This window comes from Chionomys nivalis, chromosome 15 (assembly GCF_950005125.1).
Source record: "Chionomys nivalis chromosome 15, mChiNiv1.1, whole genome shotgun sequence".
NCBI lineage: Eukaryota > Metazoa > Chordata > Mammalia > Rodentia > Cricetidae > Chionomys > Chionomys nivalis.
In genome coordinates, this window is record NC_080100.1 from 23300818 (window position 1) to 23318771 (window position 17954).

Below are 17954 nucleotides of genomic sequence, written 5' to 3' on the forward strand. Positions count from 1 at the left end.
CTCTGCCTTTGTTTAACTCTGAAGCTGTGTTACTATGCCTGTCTTAAACACCTGATGGTCCTAATAAAGAGCTGAACTGCCAATAGCCAGGCAAGAGCAAGGACAGGAGAGCTGGCAGGCAGAGTATAAATACAAGGAGAAACGAGGAGGAGGAGGAGCAGGAAAACAAGGAGAGGAGGTCGTCAGGTGCTAGTCACCCAGCTACCCAGCCAGTCATGGAGAAAGAAGAAAGGTGTGCAGAAAGAGAAAGAGAAAAGTACAGAGGCAAAGGATGATTAAACTTAAGAAAGGCTGGCAAGAAACAAGCCAAGCTAAGGCGAGGCATTCAAAACGAAAAATAAGCCTTTTTGTGTGATTTATTTGGGAGCCAGGTGGCGGGCCCCTCAAAAAGAGTCAAAAGAGTAAAACTTTACAATGGATGAACAGCTATTCTGAGTTGGAAAAGGGTACAACTCAGTCCACAAAAAGTCAAATAACAGCATCAAGAGTCCAAATTCATAGAAAATATCCTCTCCCAGGGACAGGTGTGAGCGCCAGCCCTTGCTCCCCGTTCATCTCTGTGTAGACTCCCGCCTCTGGGCTGTCCGGTTGTCTCCACCTATTATTGTATGAGGAGACACAGGTCTTAATCTTCCTTCTTTTCCTGAAGCCTAAAATGACACTAAACACAGATCAAAGAAGGAATAGAAAAATACACAAGCTCCTATTCTGAGAAACAATGCTCCTTACGTCATAGAAAGCATACTTTTATTTCATCATGAGAACACGGGAGACCACGAGCAGCAGGCTGTTTATACGATCTTGCAAAGTCAGACACCAGCTGTAGGCTGAGAGCAATTTCTATCAAATGTAGCATGGCCCTTCTTCCCTTTGTTTAGTAATCAGGACAGTACACATTACGCACCGTCTTATCTTTCTGTCCATTACACTTGTCTTTTTTTCTTCCTCAACAACAAGAACCATAGATATGAATCTTCTCTGTATTTTACACCCTGTTTATTTGAAAGCTCAGTCAATGGATGACCTATCAGACAAGCTTGGCTGTGAGGAATATTCTATTCTAAACTTCGAGTTTGGGTGGGTGGATAGCTTCACTGATTTTAGGGAACTGAATGGCTAGACCAACAGGCATTAGGAGAATCTAGTATTTTCTGTTCATTTGTAGCTGGGCCTAAGCTGGCTGGAGGCACTTTTGAAGATAAAACCATCAGATTTCACTTCAAACACTATATAGTGCCAGGTTCTTGGCATGAGCTGTCTGTTTGATCATCTCATTAACCTACAAAGGGTGAGATACACCCCAGAGACACACAGTAAGTAAGGAATATAGTGTTTGCGGCTAGGCTTGATTGCAAGCCTAGACTCCACTACCCTGTGTTATGTCATTTAGTGTGAGAGCCACAAATTAGCACGTAATTAACACAGTCCCTTTAACCCTGCCACCCCCATTCTCACAGACTCCTTTGAAGGTGCTAGGAATTCCTTCTGTGTAGCGCCACCTAGTGGATACTTATAAAGGAAGATGATCAGCCCTAAATAGTCTTTCAGCCCAAAGATCTTGTTTGATTTGGAAGATCCTATGGGTCAGAGGGGAAATGGGACCTTAGCACTCGCCTGAATCTATTTTGGAGCTGTGTTCGCAAGAGCAAGGTAAGAGAAAGAAATTCCATTTCTACTCACTTAAAGAAATTGAGAGAGATCCCGTTGTTCTAAGCCCCGTGCAGAGCCGCTTTCCTATTGCCCTTTCCCCTCAGACCTCTGCACTCAGTGGAGTGTGGCACAATTAATAAAAACCCAGAGACAGAAACTGGGGTTCAACCTGAAGGTCAGAAAAACAAAACAGGGGGGCTGGAGAGATGGCTCAGTGGTTAAGAGCATTGCCTGCTCATCCAGAGGTCCTGAGTTCAATTCCCAGCAACCACATGGTGGCTCGCAACCATCTATAAAGAGATCTGGTGCCCTCTTCTGGCCTTCTGGCATATATGCAGACAGAATATTGTATACATAATAAATAAATAAATATTTAAAAAAAAAAAAAGAAAAACAAAACAGTCAGCCACTGGCTCTTACCTGCCTCCAGGAATCTCAGATTGAGACTATGTGTGAGAGCTGTCTCCTCCCGTCTTATATTCTTCTCTAGGGCTGGGATTAAAGGTATGCACCACTATAGCCCAGTTTCTGCGGCAAAGCAGTTTGGCTACTGGGATTAAAGGTGTGTGTCACCACACCACACTGGCTGACCAGTGGAGCTGTTTTACTCCCTGATCTTCAGGAAAGATTTATTTATTAAAAATACAAATGATGTATCACTACAGTGGAGAGCAGGACAGCACGGGAAAGAATGACAAGACAGGGCTTAGAGGAAATCTTGACAGGATCTTTGGGTGTCTGCCCTGAGCACCGGTGTGAGTCCCAGCAGGGCATTTTCTGCTTCTCTCCACTTGGATCTTAACACCCAGGTGAGGTCCTCTCTGTCGCTCTCATTTCTTCCTCTCTGCCTCTGTGGTTTTGCACCTGTCTGAAGTAGACAAAAGCCATCAGAGAGGCCACGAAGAGAACAGAGGTTCATGAACACTTTATGCATTTCACCCAGACAGCAAGGACATATTTTATCCGTAACTATTCGGAGGAAACTCCCCAGGCTTCTTTTGTGGTGAACGGTTCCATCCTCTTCCCAGTAAGCAAAAAGATCAGAGACAGTAACAGCCTGCAAGGAGAAGTCAGTGACAGACTCTCTCCTGGAAGAGCTCAGACTGAACTCTGAGACAAACCAAAAGATTTACATGTTATCTTCCTGTCAGCATCACTGGCCCTTAGGTGAGAGACATTACTGTGAGAAGACAGTAAAAAGGGTTGAACGATGAGGGACTAAGATAAGAGAGGACGAGAGAAAATGTTGGGTTAGATTTTCCCAGCTGTGTTCTTAAAGTGTCATGGCGTAAGTGTTAGACTAAGGGCGCATGTCCACAAGGCAAGTCAGTGATTTCCCCCCTCCAGACCCCTACCCACTCCCCACCCCTGAGAAAAGAGTCTCTTGTTTACTCTTCTACAGCATTGTCTAAAGGCACAAATTACTTCTCAGAGCACTGGAGGTTCTTTGTTCTCACAACTCTGGGCGTTCCTACAGCCAAAATCCAGACTTATAAGATGAGAAATTACTATGAAAAGTTCTTTATCTTAAAAAAGAATTGTAGTGCATTACTATTGGACTGTTGATGTGCCGTTAAAAATGATGACCGCATTGGCTGGAGAGATGGCTCCATACTTCAGAGCCCTGGCTGCACAATCATGAGGCCTGGACTTCAGAGTCTAGCATGCACGTAACAAGCAGGATGCTTCACACTATCTGTAGTGTCCTCTGCAGGGGATCCAGTGCCCTCTTCTGGTCTGCATCTATACACACATACATGCCTGAACACACACACACACATGCACAAATACATAAATGAAATATTTTTTAAAGTATACGTCTAAGTAGGAGACCGATTCACCCACAGCTTCTCCAGAACACACTTCTTGCACTGCAGAAGCATTCTGCAAAAATATCCACCAGACTCCAGCCTCTGAGCTGCCCATCTGGGAAACAGCTCCGGAACCCCTTCCGACACCAGGCAGGGGAAGCGACAATCACTAAACCTCTGCCAGCTCATTTGCGGCCAGTGTATTTCACAGATGCTCCCTGGTGAGTGGCAATTTCCGGATATTTTTCAAATGGTTTTTATCCTGCCAGCTGGGCACACTGCAGGAACTACAGCTTGGAGAACTCAGCCGGATGGGCCAATCAAAGGCCTGGCCTGGTTTGGATTAGGCTGGGTTGTTTGAGCCTTGATTGGAGGTTGGCAGCCTCTCTCCCTTTCTTTTCTCCTCCATGTATCTCCACTCTCCCTCTTTCCACGTCCCTAATCCCTTTTGCCCCTGTTCTGAAATCCCATCCTGTCTTCTGAGCCTCTCCCAACAGCTCCCGCAACACTGCCACCACTCTTGCATAGGCATCAGGACAAAAAGTGTAAATCTAAATCTGGTTCTGTTACTCAGCAGCTCCTTGGCCTTGGTCCAAAGGTTCAACCTCTTTGGGTCTTAAATGGCAGAATCCATCTCCAGTGTCAAGTAAGGAAGGCCTTAACCAAGTAGCCCAACTTATGCCCTTAATAAGAATGCATATAATGACAGTCACTTCACCCCCACCATGTTTTCTAAGGTATTTTAGAACACAGAGCATGAGAAAGAAAGCTATGTTGATTGCATGGACCTGTTTCACTGACAGGCAAGACTGACATGAAGACTGGAAGAAAGACTCCATTGCGAATGTTGCTGGAAGTGAAGGGGATGCTAAAGGAGCTGAGCTGCTATCAAAAGCGGTGGCTGTGTTATTGTTTTACTTGTGGCTGGGACAAAATACTTGACAAAACTGGCTTAAGAAAGGAAGAGCTTCACCCCTTGCTGCCTACAGAAGGGGGCGACTTAGCCTTGAGGTCATAAGAATGGGAGAATTGGCGCTGTTCCCCCCAGCAACAGTACTTGGGAGAGCAGGCCCTGCACCGGGCAGTGTGAGTGCAGGTGAGCTTGACCTGAGGGTGTGCAAACAGGAGCTAGCCCTGAAAACCATCCCTGCTCCTTGTTATCTGCCACAGTAGGTGAGCTAGCCGGGTAGTGCTGGAGAGATTGCCTAGGTGGTGACAATGAAGGACAGCTGGCAGGCTGACCAATCAGGTGACCAACCAGGCCCAGAACCAAGCCCACCCCAACACCCACCTCATCTATGGACTGCTAGGGCTTGTGAAGGGATCTCCATGACACAAGGCATCAATAGGATATCCAAGTGGAGTCCCAGTGAGGGCCCAGGATCAAGGGTGTAACAGAAGCCAGAGTCCTCAAACCAGACCAATAACTCATTGCAAATGGCCCTTTCACAAGGGTCTCCTGAGAGCATCAGAAAACACAGAAATTTACATTACAGTTCCTAACAGTAGCAAAATTGCAGCTATGAAGTAGCAATGAGAGTAATTTTATGATCGGGGGTCACCACAATGTGAGCAACTGTATTAAAGGGTTTTTTGTTAGGAAGGTTGAGAACTACTGGCTTAAGGGTTTTTAATCATTGCATTTCCATCCTGTCATATGGGCTTATTGCAAGTATTTGACAATTGCTTAAAATACAAATTTTTCTTAAAATTTAAAAAGAGAAAGCTTATATTTCTATTATATTGCGCTATTAATGTTGCTTAGAGTACATTTTAGAGTCATTTGATATTGTCTTTGAATTATCGTGTGTGTGTGTGTGTGTGTGTGTGTGTGTGCATGTGCTCATATGCTTACATTTTCAGAGGTTAACATCATGGCAGGACATGGCAGCTTGTAAGCAGACATGGTGCTGGAGAATTAGCTAAGAGTCCTGTATCTAGATGCAAATGCAAGTGGAAGTGATCGGCTTCACTGGGTGTAGCTTGAGCATATGAGACCTCAAAGCTTACCCCCACAGTGACACACTTCCACCAAGAAGGCCACACTTCCCACCCCTTTCATTTGTGCCAAACCCATTGTGGGTCATTTTCTTTCAAACCAACACAATACAGTATTATGGTATCAGACCCCAAAGACTGTAAAAAGATGTAAGAGACTGGCACTATCATGAAATTGACATTTATATGTATGACATATGTTCACATGGTATGTATTGTTGAGGATCCATTTTACAATATATAGATTAAAAACAAACCAGTGTGTTGGTCTAAATTTTGAGATGGATTTCTTTACAATCTAAAGGGACTAGGTTGAAAATGAAGTGACCAGCCAAGTAAAAAAAAACATGTATTCTGTATTTGAATGAGTGTTAGTTATGAATAATTAATATTTAGCTGAGTTAAAACACAAATAATATTTTTAATTATAAAAGGGGGACTTGAGAAACTGTTTGACCCGCTTATGGTCCAGAAGATGGGACCCCGCTATTAATACTGCTGGAGAGTTTCAGAGCAGAGGTAAAAGAAAGTGCAGCCTCCTAAATATTAACAGTGAAATGGGGTTTGTGACCACTGTGTGAGTCGTACCTCCCAGGATTTCCCCTCCAGGGCCCAAGAATCCAGGGAAATAAATAATAACCCAAAACATGCTTTGTATGACTTTTAGGATGTTCAAAGGTCACAGCTTGATAATAAAAGAAATAAAATTCTATAAAATTTAACCTCATTTCTATTACTGTAAGTGACAAATAATGCACCAGAACTTGATAATGATAAGCCATAAGGGTGATATGCTTGCACTTATCAGACACATTCTTTGATTCTACAAAAATTACCAGAGTTCAAAGCATCAATACATTATATATTTTTGAGTAATATTTTGAAATGTTTGCAAAATCTCAACACAATAATCTAAAATTGACATCTAAAAAAAAATCTTTCCACTGACATAATATTTAATGGTAAGAAACTAGAAGTTTTCCTGGAAAGTTTAGAAGGCAAGGTGTTTGCTCTTCCTATAGCTTTTCAATAAATTTTCTCACTAATATAACAAAAAAACAAAAAAGAAACAAAATGTATATAGATTGAAGAAATAAAACTTTCTTCACAGATTACATGATTATCTCTGAATAAAATCTGAACCATTAAAATATATAAAACTAATAAGTGGTTATAATAAGGTTGCAAGATATAAAGCTAATACACACACAAAAATAATCCCATTCCTATATGATAGCAACAAATAGGTAGAACTTGAATGGGAAAATAACTCTATGAACATCAGCATATGCCTAATATACTAAAATAAGTATACAATTAATAAAATATGTATGAGATATATATGGAGAAAATTATGAAACTCTGATGAGGGGCCAGAGAGATGGCTCAGTGGTACTTGCAGAGGACCCAAGTTCCATTACCAGCAACCATATTAAACAGCTTACAACTGCCTGCATCTCCAATTCCAGGAGATCTGACACCTTCCTTCGGCCTCTGCAGGCACAGGGACACACATGGCGCAGAGACATACATATAGGCATATACACATACATATAAAATAAAAATAAACAGGGGCTGAGAAATGGCTCATCAGTTAAAAGCACCTGCTGCTCTTCTAGGTTCTTGCACCAATCAGATAGTGCATAAGTGCCTCGAACTCCAGCTCGGGGCATTCCACAACCTCATCCACAGGCACCCTCAAGATCCTGGCATATACACTGAGAGAGAAGACACACACATGCAAATAAATTTAAAAAAGTAAATCTTGAAAGAAAAAGAAACTGATCAAAAATGACTAAAATGGAACTAAATAAGTGGGAGGCTAATCTATGATGATGAGTAGGAAAATACACTGTCAAGATGTTGGATCTCCCCAAATGGAGCTCCTCAAGCAATGGAACCAAAATCCTGGGCATCAATAAGCTGATTTTAAAGCTTATGTGCAGAGTCGAAAACATTCCCAAAGTAGCACAATACTGAAGTAGGAGAGCAAAGGTCAAAGACTGCCATTGCCCTACTTTATTATTTAGTATAAAACTCTTGTAGTCAAGACAGTGCGATATAAACAAAGCAATAAATAGAATAAAATACTCAGAGATAAACTCACACAAAGACAGAAAACTGCCCTTTGATGAAGGAAAAATACATTATAACAGTGTGATGAACTTCCTTTCAGCAAATGATTATGGAATAATTGGACACAGTCATGAAAGAGGGAGGCATCTAGGCATTTAACTAAATGCATCCATACGTAACACTAAATACAAATACAAATTTCAAAACTGTAGAACTCTGATAACCCAGGGAAAACCTAAGCTGTCTCAGATATAGTGATGACATTTTAGACCATCAGAAGTCAGGACCATATAGAAACAGTCGGAGCAGTGCAGACGCTCTGCAAAGACATTCGAAAGAGAATGAGTACAGATGTCAGTCTAGAAGGAAAAAAATACAAAAGACACACAGATGAAGGATCAGCATCCCAAACGTACAAAGAACTCTTAAAAACTCAAGAAATCAGGTAAAAGCGAGCAAAGGTATGAATAAATAGCTATTATAAATGTTCTATATCATATATCATTAAGGAATTGCCAATTGAAACAACTGGATGCACGCTTCTCAAATACACCCACTAGAATGCAAGTTCACTGGCAAGAACGTGAGCTTTGTGTCTTCACTAGATAAATGCAAAACACACAGTCGCCAGGGAAGACAGTTTCCCCATGAAGCTAAATATACTCTTATCAGGCTACTCAGCAATCCTACCAGAATGCACCAAAAGAGTTAAAAACTTATTTCTCCACAAAATTTGCATTAAAAATGCTTGTGCTAGCTCTCTTTATAATTTCCAAACAGTTTTAAGACTCCAAGATGTCCTTCAGTAGGGGACTAAATAATAACCTAGACTGTAGATTGCTCCTGGTAACATAGGCCTGGAGTCTCATCCACTCAGGAGGCTAAGGTGGAGGAGCCCCAAGGCCTGCCTAGTGCAACTTAGTAAGGTTACGTCTCAAAATAAAAGTCAGAAAGAGGGTTAGGGGTACAGCTGGGGATACAGCATAGTAATTAAACACTTGCCTACCATATAAGAGGTCCACCCCCCCAACACACACATACACACATAGAGAGGCAGACACACACACACACAAAGAGGCAAAGACAGAGAGGAGGGGATGAAAGGGGTGAGAAACATAAATGCATATTTCAAAGTGCTAGAGGCCGATATGACAAGGTCACATGATAAATGTGTGTTTCCAACTACATGACATTTTGGAAAAGGCAAAACTGTGTAGACAGTAAAATGATTGGCGGTTTCAGGTGTTATGAAGGGGAGAGGCATGAATAGGTCAAGTACAGATGGGTTTAAGGCCCTAAAACTATACTACATGACATTATAATGCTTACATATCAATATACATTCAATGTACATGCACAGATAGTACATCAATACTATCTGTGAATACTAAAGTATACTCTGGACTAAGGAAACTGATGGTCGTGAATGACACACCCTCAAAAAGGATATTGCTAGTGTTGGAAGGTGTTATGGGGGGGGGATCTCTGTACCGCTCATTCCTTTTCTCTCTAAATATAAAACGGGACTGAAATCCCATTTAAAAAACAAAAAACCTGGGCCTGGAGAGATGGCTCAATGATTAAGTCCTCTTCCAGAGGACTCGGATTCAATCACCCATATGACAGATCAAAAGGTCTTTAACTTCAGTTCCAAGGGATCTGACACCTTCACACAGACACACATGCAGGCAAAACACCAATGCACATAAAGAAATAAAAATAAAAAGTATTTTAAAAAACTAGAATAATATTTTTAACATTCTTCATTCTTTTCTTTTTAATCTTTGGCGATTCATTTCCCTCCCCCCACGCACACACATACGCATGCACGCGCATGCACACACACACACATGCAATGCATTGTGAGTATATCCCAATAGCCTCTCTTATCCTTCTCCCACTCCTGCTGTTTACAACTATTTAACATCAAGGATTTCTCGGATGTGCTCATGTAGAAAAGGTTCTCGTGGTCTCACAAAAATTTTCCACTTCCTTCCAGGAGGTGGCATGTGTGTACTATGCTCAAAAAGTCCTCCCCTGATTTGCGAAGGTGGAAAAAAGGAAGGAAAGAAAGAAAAACTTTACCAGACAGTAAAACAACTCGTAAACCTGTCAGGAGTAATTCCAGCAGCTGTGGTAAGATGGAAGGCGGCTGCAGACACCTAGGCCTTCCCGTGGCAGGGTGAGCTTTTGCAAGATCACAGCCTTTACCTGTGAACACTGGGACTCATAACTCAATTTACAAGTACCTTAACACTGAAAGGCTATTTGCAGAGCTGACACTCTGGAATTTGTTAGAGTAACCGGGAGCTGCACAGCCTAAGAAAGGCACGAGCTGTGGCTGGAATGGTGGACAGGAACAGAGTCCTCAGACTGCAGAACCTGTAGCCAACTTAGCTTTGGCTTTGCAGGGCCGTGCGGTGAGAGCAACTTGAACTTGAGATAGAAATCCTCTAATTAAAAGACAATTACATAGGACTTTGCAAGGTAATTCCATCTGAGCATGTTAAACCCACAGATTTCTGAGCTTTAGAGACCCAAGGACAAGAACATCACTGGAGCTTGGGAGTCTACATTTAAGAAATATCTTAGAATGAATAACTTCGCAGGTGTCTAAATACAGTGAAGGGCTAATGACAGCAACACCATGGACAAACCTCAAAAATAGGATTCCAAGCAGACACAAGAGGACAGATGGTGCTTCTGAGTTTTTCAGGGTACCATTAGGATCAAGTTGCCTGGGTTCTGGGCTTTCTGTGAAAAAAAAATTAAAATTCAGAATGGTTAAGACTTTCCCAAAGTTACAGTTATTACCAGCAGATAGCAAACGCCACTTCCTAATGGCCCCTGTTTTTCACTCAGATTCGTAGTGTCCACGGGGAAAGGGCACAAAATAGTCCATCTTCCCTTGCTCCTTGATGCCTTACTGCACTCTCGGTTGTGTGTGTGAAGGAACCAGACTAAAGCAAAATCTCAAACATTTGGTTAACGGAGCATTTTGTTTGCCTGTGTGCTCGCTCATTCAGTAATCACGGAGCGCTTTCCAGTAAGAGTTCTAGGTCCAAAAGAATGCGTTTTGAGGAAGGCAGGGGAGGTCTCTGCCATTACGGTGGTCCAGTCAACAATGGCAAAACAAGCAGATGCCTTCAAAGCAAGACGGTGTAAGTCTGTGCACCAGGCTTGAAGAAAACCAAGGTAATTGACAGAGTAACTGAGAAAGCAAATGGTTTTGGTAGCTTGCTTCCTCAGGGTCAGCTGCTTGGAGGCAACCATGCTGAGACTAGAGACAGAGGGACTAAACACTGTCTCAGACACTTCGAGGACAGCCACATGGAGGAGGACGTGTACTTTGTCAGCCTCAAAGGTGAACCATCAACTACAAGAGGAGGGAGACTGAGCTGAGCTAAACTTAGGGAAAAACTTCCCGGCCTAGCAAAGGGAACTAATGCTCAATCGTGAGTACACTGTGTCCTTACTGTGTCCTGTTTGGAGCATTTTAAGTCCTTACAGACGCAATGTGAGATAAAAGAAGCAATGCCCATAGAAAAGAGAGATTTTTTTTTCTGTCCCTAGTTTAGATGCATGATCAAGTGGAATAGTCACACTTTTAGAAGGGCAGGAGGAGGAACTTTTTATTGAATGCTAGGGCAATCCCGACAGCTCTTCAGTCCCTACCTCTGCTGAGTAATTTATGCTCAGCAAAGGGGCACAGCTGTGTACGCGGTGGTTGGCTGTGCCGGCTGTGTGTGTAGACTACAGAACCCCAGGCTCTTCCAGTCTTGCTCCGGCTTAGTATAAAGAGCACGGAGGTGACCAATTTATGTTTCCTGAAATAAAATAGCTCCCTGGCTCAGGGAGAAATGAGTGAGTTAGAGACCCTTAATCTTGTGGTCTCCAGACACTGCCAGGAGCCCGAATTAAATCACAGAAAACATTGGAAAAGCAAATACGACGTACTCCAGATTCCAGCCAGGTAATGGAAAATTACCGAAACTCTTGACTAACAATAGGGGTGTTTCCAGCTTGACTAAGTGTGAAGCATAAATTCTCAGGCAGGCCTTTCATTGACTCTTTTCCCTGAGGAATGCCACAAAATGGCACTGGAACACCTCTTTCGGTAAGAATTCAGACTGTAGCCCAAACCTGCTCTTCAGAACCGGCACTAATTGGAGCCGGACCGGCAGGGAACCTTCCCATTATCTAGAAATGCTGCTCAGGTCAATTTCCTTCCTCAAGAGAAACATTTCTTGATTCACTTCGGGAAAATAAGATCATATGTGAAGCAGCAGGAGCCTCCATGAGACACCTCTGAATCCCGTGGATCTGCAGAGGTGCCAGGAAGTGTGTGTCGGGGGGGGGCAGGGGGGCGGGGGGAGCGGGCGCCGGGGAGAGATGAGCGAGTCTTGGATTATTTGGGCACTGACCTTCCTGAAGGTTCCTGAGAAGAGTGGCCTTCCTCTCCTGTGACTCTCCAAAGTTTTGTGAAATTTATCCTATGATTCTACTTGGCTTCACATGGACGACAATGCTCGGGCTACAGAACAAGCAGCAACAGGGTCCATGCACGAGACACACAATTCCCACAGGCCAGACACCCCATCACCTCGGGATAGCTGCTCCTCCCGCCACACCACATCCTCCGGCTTTCATCCGATCCTACGTTATTATCCAGTGAGACACAGAATACTTGAGGACACACTCTCCAGCGCCTTTCTAGACAGTACTTACCCGACAGAGGGCTGTCTAGGCTGAAATCTCCAAAGAGTGCACTTGTTAGTACTGGCCTGGGTTTGAAAGAGCTTGGGGTGCCTGTTGGGAGCCCAAGGGGTCTGCTGGGAGTTCAAGGTGCCTGTAGGGAGCACGAGGTGTCTCTTGGGAACACCAGGGTCTCCTGGGAGCATGGAGTGTCTGCTAGGAGCACGGAATGTCTTCTGGGAGCACGGGTGTCTGTTGGGAGCATGGTGTTCTGCTGGGAACACAGGGTGTCTGCTGGGAGCACAGGGTGTCTGCTGAGAGCACAGAGTGTCTGTTAGGAACACGGGGTGTCTGCTGGGAGCACGGGGTGTCTGCTGGGAGCATGAGGTGTCTGTTGGGAACACCAGTGCCTCCTGGAAGCATGGGGTGTCTGTTGGGAGCAAGGAATGTCTTCTGGGAGCATGGAGTGCCTTATGGGAACACGAAGGGTCTGCTGAGAGCACAGGGTGCCTGCTGGGAGCACAGGGTGTCTGTTGAGAGGATGAGGTGTCTGCTCAGAGCTGTCCACTCTGTAAAATCTGTTCTGTATCTAACCTGTTGGGCTGAAGAAATGTTTAGAGGTTTCCATGTGAATCCTAAGATCCTAATTTGTTTTTAAAATAGGTGAACATTACTGAGAGTGTACTCTGGACACTTGAGTCCATTGTCTCAGTTGATTACTAGGAGGACAAACACTCGGAATGACTTGTACTATTTCCTTAGCTCCTATTGCACAGGGACAAGGCTGTCATAGGGCTGTGACTTTATCAAAAGAGAAGAAGGATAAATGGAGATTTGGTAGCTTATTTTTTTTAAAAACAAACATGGCAGATACAGTGACCACTTGACAAGTGCATTATCTGTCTTTATCAGTCCAATGGGCCACACTGGATTGGTGTGACCTCTGAACTCTGCAGCTGTGTGAATGCACCTCACCTGGCTCTCTGAGCCAGCAAATTATTCACCTCAAACAGTTCACAGAGAACGAAGAATAATCCAGTTTATGGCAGAAAAAAAAAAAAAAGACAACAGATCCAAGTTCAAGATTATCTAGAGGCAATGAACTTTTCCAGGCAGGGTAAAGTAAAACAAACAAACAAACAAACAAATTCTTTGGCTTAAGTTAGAAGATAGTCCTGTGTTGTTCTTATTTAAGTTGTCCTATTTACTAATAAAAACTTCAGGAGTCAGATATTGGGTTGAAAACCTTCTAGATCAGAAAAGTCAAGAAGCAACCAGCTGGCCTTACTTCTTGGCCGGAGATCCAGCAAGAGAGCATCTCTCCTATCAAACAACAAAAAAAGACCTGCAAATCTCAAAGTGCCTCCCTACGCCCTTCTTGTGCAACTCTCTATCCATATTCTGGGTCCTTCATACTCTTGACAGCTAATTCTTTTCAATTAGTCACTGGTCCCACCCCGATCCAAGGTTAATTTTATTAATTCAGCCTCGGAGTTTCAGAGCGACCACAACACTCCTGTGTACAATTGCAGCGAGCTGGTTGCTGCAGCACTTGGGGCAGATGTCACCGTTGTACCTTGTCCCCCAGGGGCACACATCTCAGTGCAAGGGCCCTGGAGGAAGGGAAAGGAATAAGATGCAGGAGACCCACCCCTAATTTGAGCAGAGGACCCTGGGACATTTGTTCAAATGTATGAGGTAGGGTCACCAGGGCGGCAACATGAATGTCCCTAAGTAACAGCCTCTTTACCTCAGCCCAATCACAGACAGTGACAGAAGCACACATGATCATGCCTGAAAGTTTGTCAACCTTTGTGACACACCAATTTTTATACAAAATCCAAATTTCAAGGTTTTCCAGAAAAAAAAAAAAAACAGAAAACCTAGACATAGCTGCATTCCTGCACAGGAAATCAGATTGAAGCTCAGAAATACTGTTTGCTTTAGGTTAAATTATTTTATTTTACATATATTGGATTCAATTCCATATTAGCACATAGACATCTATGCTCTTTTAAAATTACTGTCTTTTAATGAGTTTTTATACTTGTGTTTGGTAAACATTCAAGAGAACCAAAAGGATGCAGAATTTTACCCCTCTTCAGCCACCCTGTGCTGTTTCTTGTGTGTTCTGCAGATATTGCATGGGCACACAGAATTTAGTATTTATTTATTTAATTATTGGAGTATGAGTTCCAGATCTCCCTCTGCTAGGGCGGCTCACAGAAGTGAGCCTGTTCCACCTTGACTAAAGGTCAGAGAGTTTGAGTTTATTTTTGTTCTCTCCAAGTTCTTGACAACAGGTGTGGCTACAAAGAAGAGAAGCTGCCCTGGGGTGTGGTTAATTAGCATTTGGGGTCTAGAGGTGGATCTGCTCCACCTGGACCAAGGGTCAGAGAATTCAAGTCTGTTCCTTACATCATGTTAATAAAGTCTGTTTCTTCCCCCCTTCCCTTTTGGAGTGAAGTATATCAGCATGTGGAAGATAAATTCAGATAGATTCAGTAATCACTGAATTTCCCTTCTGGTGCTGTTCTGTGTTTCTTGTTTCTGTCTCCTACTTCTCTCCTGTCTGTTCCTTTTCCTTAATGATGCTAATTCTCACACTCCTACCTGGGAACATAGAGTTTTGTCGAGGGTCCTCCTTGACAGCGCTCCCTGAGACTGTTGGTCTAGCCTACACTGTAATGGGTTTGGACTAGAATCTAGGTCTGGGCTCCCTGAGACTCTGTTGGTCTAGTCTACACTGTAATGGGTTTGGACTAGAATCTAGGTCTGGGCTCCCTGAGACTCTGTTGGTCTATCCTACACTGTAATGGGTTTGGACTAGAATCTAGGTCTGGGCTCCCTGAGACTCTGTTGGTCTATCCTACACTGTAATGGGTTTGGACTAGAATCTAGGTCTGGGCTCCCTGAGACTGTTGGTCTAGCCTACACTGTAATGGGTTTGGACTAGAATCTAGGTCTGGGCTCCCTGAGACTCTGTTGGTCTAGCCTACATTGTAATGGGTTTGGACTAGAATCTAGGTCTGGACTCTTAAGCTTTCAGATGCCTTCGAAATACATGTGATTTAACCTAAAACTTCAATCCACACACAGAGACTCTGCATCTCGTCCCTGACTTGATACCATGCTATCCAGTGTTCATCTTCATCTTCAATTTCACTGACTTTCTTTTGTGTCACGTTCATAGAGCGTTTTGTATTGAACAGTATATAGTAAATATTTCTGGAACTCCATAATACTGAAGATAATAACAAACATCTTTGCAGAAGATATCCATGGCTCTGGCATGTGACCCATGTCCTTTGACATGAGTCAGGGACCGTCCACTCTGAAAGTATATCGGTTGCTCATGTGGCCAGCACTAATATAGCTGGGGCTATATATTTTTTTTCCATCCTGGATATAGAACTAGAAGCCGGTGACACAGAGAGCAAGTTCAATTTATTCTGTGAGGGTGGCCACAGTGACATCAGCTCCGCACCATGTCTGGAGGCAGTGTGGGTAGAGCCATCCTGTCCTCACGGGTGGTGTCCGTTGTGCAGTCTTCAGTGGCTGGGCCCAATGCCAAAAAGTGTGGTCTCTTCACAGGACCGATTCCCTGAAGCATCATGGACATATGCCTGACTCATGCTCTGGACTGACTGACCCCATGAGTCTGTGAATTGCCAGTACCCTTTCATTAATCCCTTTTTTGTTTGAATTATCTAGAGTTGATTTCTATTACTGAGTGAAAAACAGAAAAGGAGCCAGGCGATGGCTCATGCCTTTAATCCCAGCACTCAGGAGGCAGAGGCAGGTGGATCTCTGTGAGTTCAAAGCCAACCTGGTCGGTCTACAAGAGCTAGTTCCAGGACAGGCTTCAAAGCCACAGAGAAACCCTGTCTCGAAAAACAAAAAACAAAACAAAACAAAAACAAAAAACCCCAGAAAAATAAAAAGGAGGGGTGTGACTGCTCCTAGGTATGGCAAAGCAGAAGGTTTACTGGAGAGAAAAGGGAGCGCATCGTCAGAGGCAGGGACATCTGGAAGAGTCCAGAATGAACATGGCCCCGAGCCAGGTGAGGAGCAGGGTTGGGGATGGGCTTCAGACAGAGATGCCAGGAAGGTAAGGGGTAGATGAAAGGAGCCAAAAAAACCAGCATAGCAAAATGGCTCGATCATAATGGGCAGCTGGGGAAAGAGAGGCCCAGTCTCCGGGCTGAAGAAGTCTAGGGAAGGGGCAGGGTATGACAGTCATACCCTGCAACAGGTAGGGACTGAGGGATGCTGCGAAAAGTCAGCGGCAAGGTTCACTTCGATGTATTGAATAGGCACCTCAGCCATTTGTCCGGAGTTTGAGACCTAACAGTTACTTACAATTGAAAAGCCATGTAATATATAAACTTTTCTCTTGGTTGTTTTCCAACAAGAAACTTCCTGGCATCGGTTATGGCAGTTTGCTGAAGCGGGAGCAAAATGTCAAAAATCACACAATGTTTGAAAAATAAACCAACACATCTTGATTGCATAAAATAATAGGTTTTATAAAACATTTTCAAATATACGAATCATGTACTTTGATCATATTCCCTGCCTCTGTGACAGTGTGTGTGGGGGGGCACACGTGTATGTGCAGGTGCATGTGTGTGTGTGGAAGTGTGTGTACGTGTGAGTACCTGGATGCAGAGGACCATCTCAGGTGTCATTCGCAGAAACTGTCCACCTTGTTCTTTGAGACGGAGCCCTCTCTGACCTGGGGCTTGTCAGTGGGGCAGACTGATTGGCCAGTAAACCCCATGGGCTACCTGTTTCCAGCTCCCCCATACTGGGATTTACAAACACATGCTGCCATGCTGGGTTTTTAAAAAATTATTATTATTATTTATATGGTGCTGGGGATTTAACTCAGGTCTTCATGGTTGCATAGCAACTATTTTAATGACTCTACCTCTGCTTCCACTCGCCCCTGACCTCTTTTTTTTTTTTTTTTTTGGACCACTGATGGGCTGTCACCTGAAGGTGGTGCTCCCCTCTGGGAGAGGATCATTCCCTCTGGGTGAATCCTTCCAGAAAATATCCTCACAGACCCACCCAGAGGCATGTCTCTCAATTGATTCCAGATCAATTAACAACCAAAATCAACTATGACAACCCAGGACTGGTAGAGCTAGTTCATATGCTTGGTCTATTTGTTACTGCTTTGAAGAAGCACCATCCTGATTTTCAAAGTGGCTGTACTAATTTAAATTCCCACCAGCAGTATATACATGAATGTTGGTTTTCTCTACAGTTTGCCTGCATTTGTTGTCTGTTATCTTAATTACAGCCATTATGAGTGGGTGAAGATGAAATCTGCGTATTGTTTGAGCCTACATTTCCTTAATGGCTGAGCGTGTTGACCTTTTTATGTATTTATAGGCCCTATATATTTATTTTAAGAATTATCTATTCAATTAGTTTATCCATTTATTGATCAGATTGATTGTGTATGTTTAAATTTTGGAGTTCTTTATAGACTCTACATATGAATTCTCTGTGAGGGATAGCTGACAGAGTTTTATTTTTAAGGCTTTTTTTTTTTTCATTCTGGGAATTGTGCAACTCACAGCATAATGTAATTTTGTATTGAATTTCCCTTTTGCACCCTAGAAAATTTGCAAAGTGACATTAACGTGGTGTTAAGTAATAAGAAACCTCTTGGACTATCCAACTCATTATTCCACCCATTTCTTTCAAATG

General features: G+C 43.3%; 1 long non-coding RNA gene across 1 annotated transcript; it reads right to left on the minus strand.

The window, feature by feature from the left end:
• Positions 1–488: 488 nt before the first annotated feature.
• Positions 489–10353, minus strand: LOC130887623 (uncharacterized). The gene is made up of 3 exons (XR_009058379.1): positions 10193–10353; positions 2071–2518; positions 489–598 (listed from the first exon to the last, which is right to left on the minus strand). It is a non-coding gene; the product is annotated as an uncharacterized LOC130887623 (long non-coding RNA).
• Between the last annotated feature and the right edge of the window lie 7601 nt (positions 10354–17954).